General features: G+C 56.4%; 1 pseudogene; it reads right to left on the reverse strand.

Moving 5' to 3' along the window:
- Positions 1 to 13,918: 13,918 nt before the first annotated feature.
- The window catches only part of LOC132937755 (large subunit ribosomal RNA), a 2,816-nt pseudogene continuing 1,734 nt past the window's right edge, over positions 13,919 to 15,000 (reverse strand).

Here is a 15,000-nt window from a genome sequence, read left to right on the forward strand (position 1 = left end):
TATTCCTGTGACTCCATTCTCAATAGCGCCTCCATTGTAACATTCCACAGCACTGGGCCCAGGATGGAACCCTGCGGACAGCCCTTTGTGACCCTGACCGTCTTGGACACCCCTCCGATGATCATGGTCGCAGTCCTGCCTCTTAAATATTCATTGATGTGCGCTCTGGTGTGTGAACTGGTCCCTAGTGCCTCTAGATCCTCCTGGAGGGCTGACCACTTGAGATTGTCAAAAGCCCCTGAAATGTCCAGGAACACCGTTATGACGTAACGCTCCTCGCGCAGGCTCGACCATGCCAGCAGGTTTCCAATGGCGTCCTGCGTTGACCTGCCTGGCGTGAAACCATACTGCTTTCCCGAAAGTCTTGGCGTAATTTGGATCCTCAGCCTATCATTTATTGCCTTCTCTAATACCTTCCCCAAGACAGGTAGTAGGCTGACTGGCCGGTACGATTTTGGATTCCTCAGGTCTCTGTCCTGCCCCTTGAGGATTGGCACCACCGTCGCACTTTTCCAGCCATTTGGAAATTTCGCATGTCTCATGCAGCGGTTCACCAGCTCGAGTAGACGCGAGGACAGAGTTTGCCACAGCGCACGGATCATCCTTCCACTGATACAGTCTGCCCCAGGGGCTCTGTCGGGCGCGATCGTCCAGGCGAAGGCTCTTAATGCTTCTGCCGTTATGTCAGTCCAACTCTCATCCCTGGATTGTGTCCTTAGCGGATCCGCCTGAGCTGGCTCATTGGGGATTAACGTATTGAGCAGGTTGTCTACTGATTCATCGAGTGTGCGGCATTGGGTCCCGTCTGGGCGTAGGAGGAGGACTGGTACTGACTGCGAGCCACCACCATGCTTCAGCCATTTGTACAATTTACCCCACGGGAGTTTCCCTTCAGTCGAGCAGAACATGCGCCATGACTCTCTCTTGGTCCTTCTTAGCAGCGTTGTATAATTGTTTCTCTGGGCATTGTACTCGGCTCTAGTAACGGTGTCGCCCACCCGCCTTGCTGCCCTGCGTAGATCGCGTCTGGCTGTGTTGAGCCCCTCTGTCCACCATGGAGGTTTGACCTTAACTCTCTGACTGGACCTGGGGATGTGAGCATCTGCTGCCGCAGTGATATCCGCCACCATGTCTTGGGCCATCTCGTCCTCATCGCGGTTTTGCCTTGTACCCCTTTCCGAAATGGCCTGAAATTCCATCCGGAACCTTTCCACTTGGGCCCTCTTAATATTGTATCTGGATGGGCGATGTACAAATCTTCGTGGCTGTACATCCAGCACAAATCTTATCAGCTGATGGTCGCTTGACGTGATGCCTGACAAAACGGTCCATTCGCGAACGCGAGTTAATATTTGGTCACTGGCCAACGTAACGTCAATATTTGTTTTACCTCTCGGCCCTCTAAACGTAGTGTGAGCGCTGCGTTTGTTGGCGATATGTAACCTGTGTAGGTCAATGAATTCTGTGAGTATCTCTCCCCTCCTGTCATTTATTCTACTGTACCACCTGGTGGAGAAGGCATTCGCGTCCAGGCCGATGAGCATACTATTATCATTATGCTCTATCAGGCGTTCGAGGGCAGTGACGTGGACAATTGTGGGCACCCGGTACTTGAAATATCCACTGATCATGGTCAATACTCCGTCGGTGCCGCAGTCCAGATCAACGGTGACGAAGTTTTCGATCCGGCCCGAGTCCCTAGATGCCACCACCAGGTTGGGGTTAAAAACCACAATCGCAGCTCCAACGTCAGAGTACTCGGGCCTGCCGGCACGGCTGGTCCCTTTGGAAAGAAAACATCTCAATGGCGACACTTCAAAGCCCGATAGCTTGCCCCTATTGGTGTACGGCTCCTGCAACAGAGCTACATCGACCCGGGAATGCTGACAATAGTCCAGCAGCTGGTCGTTGACCGCCGATGCTCTGCCCATGTTCAGCTGCACAATCTTGAGGTTCGAAACGCTCATTGTGCCTTACCGTAATCCGTCCTCCTGACCATTCCGACAAGGAAGGTCGTCCTCGCGGAGCAGGACTTGTCCCTTGCATTATGTCTGCCCTTACAATTTGAACATTGGGGATCCGCTTCCTTGGCCGGACAAACGTCAGCCTTGTGACCTCCCTTGCCACAGTGCGAGCAGGTGCACTCTTTGTCATTGCATTTTGCCGCCGGGTGGCCATACCTCAAACATAGGTGGCACTGCGTAACATCATCATAGGCCTTGACCCGGCACCTCATGAAGCCTATATATACCGTGGTATCCTCAAATTTACTATAAAATTTTGGGTTCACCTCCAGGACCCAGTTGGTCACGTCCCTGTCTCTGGGACCGCTTTTAAACACCGGAATTAGCACCTTTTCCTCGGTGTCTGGCGGAATGTCCAGTTCCTCGTTCTGACTGAGAATGTCCTTTTGCGCTGAGTCCATGGTAGCGTCGGAGGCAACACCACGCACTATAACCCTCGGCCATCTGAGGGTGTCTTCCTTTACCAACGTAGAGCACCTAGACAGTTGCTTCAGCGCATCCGCCGTCTCCCTATTGACTGGTTTCAGGATTACTTTCCCCGCCTTAGTTGTGACCATCTGACACTTGGGCTTCACTTTTCTGGCCACCACTTGACCCAGTATTAGTTCCCGAACCGCCGCAGTTGTCTTCCCCTCGCACTCTTGCAGCAAAAAGGAGGGTAAATGCTCCTCCTTCTTCTGGTCACTTATCAGCTTTGTCCTTCGGGCCAGTCTGGATCTCGACCTGTCGGCACTCCTCTGCTCCTTCGTCTTCTCGGGTCCCCTTCTGGTTACTGTCGCAAATGTGGCTGTGGGTACCACATTTTCTGCCCTCGGTACCGTCGGCAGTTGTTGCACCGTTACCGCGGCTTCATGCATTCGCTGGGCCTCCTTTTCAGCGTATCTGGTGACTACCGCCTCCAGGGTCTGCTCATGCGCAGCTTCCCTGAGACGCAGTTCATTCCCGAACTGCGCTGCGGCCGCCCCGACACAAATCTCCGCTGACCTTCTCGCTTCCTCTACCTGGCTCCTAAGTTGGAGGTTCTCAATGACCAGATCCGTGACCGCCGTATCTAACTCATCAAGCTTGGTAAACATGTTTCTTGTGACGTCCACCGTCATGGCGGTTTTCCTGGTGGAGGCCAGGTCCAAGGTGTGCCGGATCCACTTTATTGCCACTCTGGCTACCGGGCCCGGGGTTGGAGTGCCCCTCGTCTTCTTATGACTTGGTGATCCTCCTGTAGATGGGGGTGATCTCTGCAGGCTGTCTGCCTGAGACGGGGAAGGTTCAATCTCCTCCTCCATGCTGCTGTGGTCCGACATCCTTCCTGGGGGGGGGGGGATACGAAACCCCGAGTTTCCCCTCAGGGGTATGGGTGCTAGTGGTGCCCCTGACCCGTTCCCGTACGAAAAACGAAAAACCAAAATGGGGGGTGGGGGGGTGCCCCGTTCCCGATTGGGTCAAATTTCGGCCCTGACCTAGGGTGACCGGTACCCGTTGTCCCTAAGCTCTTGTGACGATTCCCCGAGGAGTTATACTTAACTCGAAATCTGGGGGGGGTGGGGGCTTTGTTCCCGAATGCGGGAAAAACTGCGGTGAACCCAAAAAATATGTTCCCCCTTGGTCTTGGGTCTCTCGGTCCAAAACTCACAGAGTTACGGCCTCACGAGTGTAAGAGTGGGGGTGGTATACTAGCTATACCAGCCCTAGGAGGGGATAACTAAAATTTTAGCTTGATTACGTAATGCAATTTGCCGAACGTACCTCGTCAGGCTCTTGATGCCTGGTCTCGTAGCTGACGAAAATCCAAAAATCGCTCGGCAATACCGGCGGGCGGCCGTGTATTCCTTATGGGGCGACACAAAAACGGTCTCCACGGGGGGGGTTTTTAGCAGACCGACTCGAAAACGACACCGGTCTGTTCGCGCACTTATTATTCACCGGAACGCACTTGGAACTGAAAAAATTCCTGAAAAATCAGGGACTTACGACGTCTGCCTAGAAAATCCGCGAGAGGGCGCCCCTCGGAGCGAAATTTACCAGAACAACACACGTCCGTACGACTCCACAGCAAGGTGGACACTAGTAGATAGGGACAGGAGTCTCCGGGTTTTGTGGCTCTCGCCTACCGCCATCCGTCCGTGCCTTAGCGCTGGGCGCTACTTACGGGCGGAGGTGGAGCTAGGACGTCGACGGCTAACCGCCTACGGCCTAGGGTCGTCTGTGGACCACCAGCACCGGGCCCCGGAGGGCCCGTACCTTTTCTGAGGGCCGGAATGACTCAGTTAAGTGCCACCTTGGGTACCGGACCTCCCACTAGGTGTTGTGGTTTATGTACTACTATCTGGCGCCTGTCCCACAGCCACCACGTTTCAGCCGAGGTAGGCTCCTCAACCTTGAGGGGCACCACGCACAGCTCCGGCTGGCCGTATCTGTGCGCGGTGGGGCTCCCCTCTCCCGTGGTACTGACTAGGTTTTTGGTTGATGTCAGTGGATCAACCCGGGGCGTGGCCCCTACCACTATTTTGGCTCCCCAGCCGGCTAGTGGTGGGCCTTGCGGTGGAGATTCGGGCCAGCGCTTACACGCTAACCCCGGGTCCCCACCAACCCCTCCGTCGCCTGTGACGGAGCCTACCTAGCCTGGAGAATACCTACTCTATCCGAAGATCTTTTGGCCTCGATGGCCTCCCTAGCAAAGCGACGCAGTGCACAGTAGTTTGACCTAGTGTCCAGTAACACCTTGGTCTCACACGGCCATGCGTCCTCGCCCACAAGCCTGATGAGCCTTGCTCTCTCAGCAGAGAGCACAGGGCATCTGAAGAGCACGTGGTCCACCGTCTCGTCCTCAGTTTCACATCTGCACGCGCCCGTACCACGCAGGGCGAAAGACTCCAACTTGGAGTTGAAGTCTCCGTGACCCGTGAGGAACTGGCACACGTAGTGATCCACCTCGAGAGGGAGAGCCAGTCTCCATCTTATGTCGGGAAAAATAGCATGGGTCCAACGACCCTTCGTGCTATTATCCCACCTATCCTGCCAGATGTCAATGATCCTATCCCACTGGTTGTTCATCTCCTCCTCTGAGATTTCACCAGCTTTCCTTTTGATCCTAACCACATGCCATCGGATTTCCAAATCTAGAGGCAGCTGCCCAGCAACAACCTGCAACGCATCCGTTGAGGTCGTTCTGTATGCCCCTGTTAGAGAGAGAAGGGCCCTCCTCTGCTTGCTGCCGAGGAGTTTTATCGCCTTCGCCGTGAGGACTCCTTTCGACCAGATCTCCGCAGCGTAAGTGATACGAGGCAGGAAGACTGCCTTGTATATTACGGCGGAGGTGGACTGTCGGAGACCCCAGTCCGCAGACGATGCCGCTCTAAGCCTACTGTACAGAGAGTCGGACTTTCCGGCCACGCCGCTCACGTGCGCCCAGAAATTTCGCCTACTGTCCAATTCAACGCCCAGATACCTAACTGAACTCACAGCCACGATGTCCTCTGTCCCGAAGGGAACAGTGAACCCCGGCCGCAGCCCTCCTTTCAGGGGGATCGCTTGAGACTTGCTTGCCGAGAAGGTTAGACCTCTTCGGCTCGCCCACTCGCGCAAGGCGCCGAGCGTCGCTCTCGCTTTCCCCTGAATTTCTTCGAGATCGGAGCCCGCGATAAGAACCGCCAGGTCATCCGCGTACGCGACCAGTTTGACCCTATCGTCCGTGTTGGTGACCAACGCCCTATCCATAGATAAATTCCAAAGACTTGGCCCTAACTGTGAGCCTTGAGGGCAGCCTCTGGTGAGATCCGCGAATGCTGTCGCTCCCTCCACCGAGAGCACCGCCCTTCTGCCCGTCAGATAGCTCTGTATGATAGATCTAGTTGCACCGGATGCCCCCAGATCCATCATGTCCCTAATCAGAACGTTCCATCTCAGGTTGTCGAAGGCTCCTGAGATATCCAGAAAGACTCCTACCACCATCTCCTCACTGTTGTCCACCCAATCCAGACACGACTTGATCGCGCTGATTGTGGACTTACCGACCCTGAAACCATGTTGCTCTGCTGAAAGAGCGCCCCCCGTTTCCTCCTCAAGCCTGTCCACCACCAGCCGTTCCAGCACTTTTGACGGTGCCGAAAGCAGGCTGACTGGTCTATATGACTTAGGAAGACTCGGGTCTCTGTCCTCTCCCTTCCTGATGATCACCACCTCTGCTGTCTTCCAACAGTCCGGAAATTCCGACTTCCTGAGGCACTCTCTCAGGACGTTGGTCAGCGGCAAGCCGATGACGCCCCACGCCTTCCTGAGTACCCCAGCGGTGATCCCATCCAGTCCCGGAGCTTTGTTAGGGGCCATCCTCCAGACAGCCGCCTTAACCTCGGCCTCCGTGACCTCTGGTCTCACTCTTCCTACTCTCTCAGCCTCAAAGATAGGAGCAGCCCTGTCCCTAGGGATTAGGCTCTCCAACAGACACTCGGCCGTCTCCAAAGCCGTCACCGTGAAGGTTCCGTCTTCTCGAAGCACAGCGTTTGGTACCCTACTCTTAGAAGATCCATTCCTAGCCCAACGATAGACCGGGCCCCAGATGTCCGAGTTGCTGGAGGTAGCGAACTTCCTCCACGACTCCATCTTGGCCTTCCTGATCTTTTTCAGGTGCTCGTTCCTGAGCACTCTGAATTGGTCCCTATCCGAGACTTTATAGTCCATGGTGCGTCTGAAGTTATTGAGGCGCCTTTTGGACTCTTCGAGTCCGGCGTCCCACCATGGCGGTTTCATCCTGACGGATTTACGGGAGCGGGGCATGGAGGCCTCCATGGCATGCCCGAGAGCACGCGTAAGAGACTCCGCTACCTGTCCGCAACCGCCCACCATGGTCTCATGTTCACCAAGAACTTTCTGGGCCAGAACCCACCTAAACCTATCCCAGTCGGCTTTCCTAACATTGAATCGACTTTTCCCTACCGCGGGTCCCTCCGACCCTGATCCGACGCGGATCTTGAATCTGATGGTCCTGTGGTCGCTGTCGGTGACATCGAGCACTTCCCATTCAGAGACTGAGTTCGTCAGTGAACCCCCTCTCGTCAGCGTAACATCTATGTTCGATGCCCCCATACCCGGCCTCTCGTACGTGTCGAGGTGGCCAGGCTGGTTGTGCACCGTCAAGTGTTTCGCCGCGATCAGGGATTCGACGTGGGTCCCCCGGGCTGAACCCGAGTTGTTGCCCGGCCGACTGAACCATTGCGGCGAGTGCGCGTTCACGTCGGCCCCTATCACGACGTCTTGGTTGACCCTATCAAGAATATCACCTAGCCTGTCCGTAAAGATGCGTGTCGGGATGCTGTACTTGAAGTAGGCTGACACGAACACGACCGCCTGTCCATGTCTCTTCCTGAGACTGGCCACGGCGCAGAACCTATCGCTGAGCCCCTGCAGGGCTACCACCTCGATGTCCTGATTTAGGACAACTATGGCAGCCCCTGCACTACCGTCCCTACTGCTGAGAACCACTTTCGTGGCGCGGTAGTCAAAACCTAGCAACTTGTCTCCCGAGGTCAGCACTTCCTGAAGCAGAAGCACCTCAACCCCGTTAGCCCTGCTGTAGTCCAGTATCTGATCTGAGACGAGATGATTCCCGTTCATGTTCAGTTGGACTACACAGTAGGTCGAAGAGATCATTTTGAGCCGAAATCTGTCCTACGGGCAACCGTGATGGTCGCCTTGTGAAGAGCCACACAACCGCTGTGCCCCGACTGAGCAGCCAGGCCACAGTTGGCGCACTTGACCGGCACGCTCTTGCAGTCCTTGGCCCTATGGCCCTTGACCGCGCAGCGCCCGCAAGTGTCCACCGTCTGCACACACTTCAGAGCCCTGTGACCGAAATGCTGGCACTTGAAGCACCTGACTACGTCAACGTACTCCTTGACCTTGCACTTGGCCAACCCGATGAAAAGACTCTTTCCTACCAGAGTCTTGAAGGCGCTTGGTCTAACCGAGCAGACCCACCAAACAAGCTCGTCCGTCTTGGGCCCCTTCATGAAGAGGGGGACCACGGCCTCCTTGTCCAGACCAAGCTCCGGGTTCTGATCCACGATCTGGCCCGCGAGCTTCTCCTTAGGAATTTCCCTATCCACGTCATACACTAGTACGGTCGGCCATCTCGCACTCTCCTCTCTCACACCCTTACCGTCTTTTTCCATGGCCTTCAAGGCCGCATACGTGGCCTCGTCAGCCGGCCTAACCACCAGATCTCCTCTCGGGAGCTTCGCAGAGCCGCCAAGCTTGGGCACCGCCACCCCCTTGACCAGATCGGCCCAGAGCTGTTTCTTGGCCTCACTGGCCCCAGCAGCCCCCACCGAGACGACGAAGGCGCGGGCCGGAGCCCTCGCCTTCTCCCTCTCGATGGCCTTAGCCACCTTCTTGGAGGTGGTGATGGCCACTCTCGGCTGCTCCTTGGGCTTCTCCTCATTCTTCTTCTTCTTCTTCTTTTTCCTTTTGCTCTTCCTGCTCACAACCTCCACAAACGGCTGCTCCTTTACCTTTCCCTTCACCTTCTCCTTAGCAGCCGCAGACTTGGCCTTGGCCTTGTCCTCGACCTTCTTCTTCTTCTTGGGCGGAGATGGCGCAACCGTCCTCTCCACCACAACCTCGCGCACCTCAGGTCTCGACTGAGACCGCCTCGCCTCCTCGACCCTACCTTGCAGAACCGTGTTCTGCCTATAGGCCTCATCGAGCAAGGCCTCATACCTTTCCCTGATCTCCAAGATTGTCCGCAGAGCGGCCGCCGAAATCTTTCGCTTCTCCTTCTCTGCCAGAAGGAGCGCGTCCAGGTCCCTACCAATATTCCTTGCCTTTTGAGGAAAGGATGAAATACCAAAGGAGGAGCAATCAGAAATGCCTTCCTCCTCTGGACCGTCCACCCTCTTCCTCTTTTGTACCTTGGCGACGGTGTCCCCCTCTGGGACCCCCGCCGCCGGTGCACCCGCCCTTACCTCTTCCAGGCATCCCCCCTCTTCGTCGGTCAGTTCCATGTCAGACATGACTGACCGCGCTCTTGGACTTAACCTAAATACAACTATCGAGCCTACCTACCCTAGTGGCAGCGCCTTTTCCTCCTTTGCGAGTGGGGAGTACTAACGGCACTGGAACTATGCTACCTTAACCTATATAATATAAATCCTAACACCTTACCTGATGGCGGCAGCGCAGCAACGTGTTCGCCCTAAGGCTTATACAGACCGACTCAAAATCGACACCGGTCTGTTCGCGGGAATTTTAACGCGCCACTCGCGTACGCGCACGCACCGCGCACTCGCCCACCAGAGCGTTGCACTGGGGGGGACCGGTTGTACGCACTCGCACGTTCACGCGCGCCCGCACACTTGCTCGCGCACTCGCAGTTTCCCGGGGGCGGTGACCACTCAGGCCGCGCGCACTCGCACGATCCTAAACACCGCGCGCCGCACGTACGCCACTCGGACACGTCACGCGTTGGCGTCGGTCCGCGCGCACCCGCACGATCCGCCGCGCGTCTCTCGCCCGCCGGAACTTTGATCGCCGCTCCTGGGGCCGCAAATCGCTGCACGAAAACGCAGCTCGGGCCCGTCGATTTATCTTAAAAAAGACTATTCGACTGTCCAACCGCGATGTCGTACCTCGATTCTGTGACCTTCTGTTCGCTCGCGAACTTTTTGAGCCTAACTTCGGCACTGAAAGTCGAACTTTCGCGCGGCCTACACCAAAATTAGCGCTAGAACAGCACGAATTCTACGGTGTATCGTCCGACGCGAAATTCGCAATACAGCCCGAGAAATCGCTGAAAGGGTTTTGCCGGTCGGGCGTAAACAAAGAGTTTACGCTTGCGACAGACTAAAAACGCCCTCACGCCTTGCTAACCTAACCGATTTTCGCGCTCGATGCACCAGTAGAAGCGTCTACTCGAGACGAATCTTTTGGTACTAAGAACGCAAAAATTTAACTACTCTAACCCGTTCGGAACTTGAGTTGTACACGGAGCACCTCAAAAACACGTCCGCACTGTATGGCTGTCAGACCAACACTTAGTAGATAGGGACATTGAAAACCACTGTGTGACGGGGAGTATAAGACCAGCACCTCGGGGGTTTTTACACCTTTATCCATAGTTCTCGAGGGCGGCTCCTTCACGCCTTTGTGACGCGGTCGCATCCCTCCGACGGGTTAAGTTCAGGGCGCCCTGGCGCCATGCTGACGTTCCCCCGCCGGCTACTCCCGTACGGGGTAGATCGGTGGGTCTCGCTGATCCGCGTCGGCGAGCGCTGGATTCGACCCAGGCAAATTTCTCCCCTTCTACTAAGGCGCTACTCCCACAGTCTTCGCGAGGCCATCCACATAAGTCGCGAACGCGCGGCCGGTGGGCGCGAGCACGCGAGGTACCCGCGCGCATCGGCCGGACGCACGCCACAAAGCTCACTGGGTACTGATACCGTTCGGGCGTTAGCTAAGTCGGGTTTTCAGTAGGGCTCCCCCAGTGCCCGCGAAATGAGATTTAAGGATCCGTTATCCAGAGTACTCACAACGACTCTTTTCCCACTAGCGTCAGCATCGGGACAATTGTTTAAGCTGCCGCGATGCGACCTTTTATGAGTGGTACGGTTTTCTTTTGCCGGGTGCCGTGTCCGTACCGAAAGCTCGGGTTTGGGTGCCTGACGGCGGGTGTCCCCCGGCCGGACTTCCACCTTGCACGTGTTCATTCACGAGTTGGCCGGGCCCGTGAACTCTCAGCCGGAGTTTGGGCGGGGAACGTGCCGGCATGTGGCTGGAGGTCCGCGGACAGGAAAAATTCGAGGTGCCTGCCCGCGGTTGCTTTGGTCCAGCCCTTCCGTCACGTCACCCCGCTTAATAGTCTCCGCTGGTGTGTCGCAACATTTTTCCACGCCGTCTTTAGCGCTGATATGTCACTCGGACGGGTGAGCCCCGTGCGGATTAGAGAGGTATCCCTCTTCCCTCTGGCCTCCGGGTACTGTATCTCCAGAGGCCCCGTGTCGGAATCTTACTTTAACGCCGAACCACGCCTAACGGGCACGTCCTTCATCAGAGCGGCTCAGTGTAGCGTGCGCAAACTGTTTCACCGCCTGGAACAAGACCTCGGATCTGGTCATGAACTCGGGCTCGCACGGCCAGTCCGCACCGGCCGCTCGCACAGCAAGCTCGAGTTTGTTTCTTTCCTGGTCAGCAAGTGGGCATTCATACAGCAGATGTTCGGCGGTCTGGTTCGGTGACCCGCATCCACAAACTGCATCGCCTCTCAGGTTGAACATGTGGAGTTTCGCGTTAAAGTCCCCGTGTCCCGTCACCAGTTGCGACGTGTAATAGTCCATGACGCACCAGGTGCGTTCCAACCGATGACGGATGCTTGGGAACCAGGCGTAAGTCCACCTTCCCTTGTCTATAGCGACCCATCGTTGCTGCCAGAGGTCGATAGTTTCGTTTGTATAATATGACAGATTCCGGCTGGCCTCTACGGCCGTCATAGCGCCTTTCCTTACTAGGATCTTGTCCTTTTCAGCCCTGGCCATCTCTTTTAGCTTCAAGTCCAAGGGGGGTGTCCCCGCTAGTACTTGCAGCGCCACCGTCGACGTCGTGTTGTAAGCACCTGTAATCGCCCGCAGCGGTAGTCTCTGGGTTGAGTTCGCCCTGCCCCGATGATGTGCCTGAGACATGCAGTCCAAGGCCCAAATCGAGGCCGCGTAGCTCATTTGCGGTATGAAAACTGATTTGTAGATCCGAAGCGGCGCTCCAGATTTCAGTCCCCAGGTGGTCTTAGCGACTCCGTGCAGGCGACCAAACAGTGCCTTCGTGCTTTTCGATTTTTCCGTCAGGTGAGCGCTGAACTTACGGCCACTATCAAATGTTACGCCGAGGTATTTCGCCGTCTCGGTAGGCTTTATTCTATCGTTGCCGAGACGGATGACCAGTGGCTTGGAGAGCGAGCCTTTTATCCACAGTGTTTGTGACTTGGCTGCCGAGAAGGTAAGCTTGCGCTGATTCGCCCACAGCGATGCTCTCTCGAGAAGGGTGTTTGCCCTTGCGGTTAGTTCGGCCCTGTTTTTGCCCGAGATTAGCAGTGCAAGATCATCTGCGTACGCGACTAGTTCAGTACCTATGGGCAGCACCTCTGACAGAAGTGGATTCACAGCGTATTTCCACAGGTCAGGGCCGTACTCGCTGCCCTGCGGGCACCCCTTGGTAAGGGTTTTCCGTATGACTTGGTCGCCAATTTTCATTTCCGTTTGGCGACCGTCGAGGTAACTCTTAGTGAGCTCTATGAGGCCGTCTCTGCAGCCTGCGGCCTTCATGTCCAATACCAGTTGCGGCCACCAGAGGCAGTCGAACGCGCCCGAGATGTCCAGGAAGATTGCGTGGACGTACTTTTCCGTTCTTGCCTTTGACCAGTCGAGTACGTGTTGGATAGCGTCAACTGTCGAGAGGTTCCTAGTGAATCCGAACTGTCTTTTCGACATGTGCGAATCTGTGTCGCGCCGGATTCTCTCCACTATGACGTGCTCTAGCGCCTTAGAGAGTACTAGGAGGAGGCTTATGGGACGGTAAGACTTGGCTTCGGAGGGGTCTTTGCCCGGTGCCTTTCTGATCACGACCAGCTTGGCCGCCTTCCATGTGCTCGGGAACCTCTTTGCCCGTAGGCAGTTGTTAAATGCATGTGTAATATTCCCCGCGAGCACTGGCCAGGCCTGTCGTAAGATTTTTGCCGTTATACCGTCCAAGCCTGGGGACTTTCTTGGTGCCATCCGCCATATGGCCCTTTTAACCTCCTCGACCTCGCAGGGTTCGATATGCCCGGGGTCCTCGGACCATTTACTGAAGAAGCCGACCCTCACTCCCGTCTCCGTCCTGGCCGCTATTTGCTCAGGACTTTCATTGTCGTAGCTGTCTTCAGGGACCAGGGTTTCCATAAGTCTTTCCCCTGTTTCCCTTAGAGACGTGGTGAACGTGCCGTCGCTTTTGCGAACGGCTGTTGGAAGGTTCTCCGAGGGTCTAGCGCCACCAGTTTTCAGCCATTTGAAGACGGGGCCCCAGGGTTCTCTGTTCCCCGTTTCCGTTACGAACTCACGCCAGGCCCTTCGCCTGGCTTGGAAACAATGTTTCTTATGGGCCGCCTTCAGCTTTCTAAACTTGGTGCGCGTAGCCCGACGCGCCAGTGCGTTGGTGGCGTTTCTGAGTCTCGCCTTCCAACGGCCGAGGGTGTCCAGTTCTCGGCCCAGTGTATCGTTCCACCACGGAGGGGGTCTGTGCCTACTTTCCTTCGGTTTTCTCATATGCATATCGCACGCTTCCCTCAGTACGTCCGAAAGCGCTATCATACAACTTTCGACGTCCGGGCATTCGAGGTCCCTTATCCTCGCGTCTCTAAGGTCCCCTAAGGTCTTACGGAATCTGGGCCAGTCCGTCTGGCTGTAGATATAGCCCCGAGCGTTCTCCCCTGGACAGACGTGCGCGTTTTTCCGCGTGATGATGTCGAAACGGATTAGGGCGTGATCGCTCGACGTTAGGTCGTGAGTGGCGGACCAGTTCGCGACTCTGACGTTGTTTGACGACAGGGTCACGTCCAGGCACGCCGACCCGCGGTTCCTGAACGTCGGCACGCCCGGCCGGTTGTGAACTCTTAGGTTCCTTTGACTTATAAAGTCTACCACTATGTCACCTCGCTTGTCAGGCCTGTCGTCGTGCCAAACCGTGGACCTCGCGTTCACGTCCGCACCCACTAGCACGTCGCCACTCAGTCCGTCCATGATAGAGTTCAGGGCGTCGACGCACTCGCGCGTGGGGACCGAGAACTGGAAATAAGAAGATATCAGCGTGAGCTGGACATCATCCCTAGCGATTGTGGCCACGGCATTATGCGAGGTACTTAACTGTCTTTGGCCCAGGACACTTATGGCTTGGTTCACTATAACGACCGCGGACTAGTAGATAGGGACAGTGAGAATCTCGTTAATCCATTCATGCGCGTCACTAATTAGATGACGAGGCATTTGGCTACCTTAAAAGAGTCATAGTTACTCCTGCCGTTTACCCGCGCTTGCTTGAATTTCTTCACGTTGACATTCAGAGCACTGGGCAGAAATCACATCGCGTCAACACCCGTCCCGGGCCATCGCGATGCTTTGTTTTAATTAGACAGTCGGATTCCCCTGGTCCGTGCCAGTTCTGAGTTGACCGTTACATGGCTGTCGATCCGGCTACGCGACCGACGCCGCGGCGGCCGGACCGCCCGGTGACGGCGAACCGACACCAAGGCGATCGGCCGGCCGCGACGCGGCCAGCGACCGAAGCTCGGTGGTTCCACGGTCGGCGGACGGCGACGGGCCCGCGGCCGCCTCGAGGCTCCCGGTCCGAAGACCGGGCGCGCGGGCGACGGCCGGGGTGTCGCCAAAACCGCCTACGCTTCTACGACGACCCGAACCCGACAGCCACGCTCCTCAGAGCCAATCCTTATCCCGAAGTTACGGATCGGTTTTGCCGACTTCCCTTACCTACATTATTCTATGCGGCTAGAGGCTGCTCACCTCGGAGACCTGCTGCGGATATCGGTACGAACCGACGCGAAGACTCCGCGTGGCCCTCTCTCGAATTTTCAAGGTCCGCGTGGGGATCACGGACACCGCCGCAACGAGCGGTGCTCTTCGCGCTCGCGTCCCTATCGCCCGGCTAGAGGATTCCAGGGACGTACAACGCTCACAGAGAAAAGAGAACTCTACCCAGATCCCCCGGCGGCTTCTTCGAGTTCATTCTGGTTACCCAGACGAGACAAAAGAGCCCCGAACACTAGGGAGCGGTTCCGCGTCGGGTTCCGGAATACGAACCGGATTCCCTCTCGCCCCAAGGGCGATTCGAAAACGCCTTCGCCCGTGGTACGAGGATCTCTCCCCGGGCTTAGGATCGACTGACTCTTGGACAACGGCTGTTCACAAGAAACCCTTCTCCACGGCAGCCCCCGAGGGCCCCTCTCGAG

The sequence above is a fragment of the Metopolophium dirhodum genome, chromosome 1 (genome assembly GCF_019925205.1).
Source record: "Metopolophium dirhodum isolate CAU chromosome 1, ASM1992520v1, whole genome shotgun sequence".
NCBI lineage: Eukaryota > Metazoa > Arthropoda > Insecta > Hemiptera > Aphididae > Metopolophium > Metopolophium dirhodum.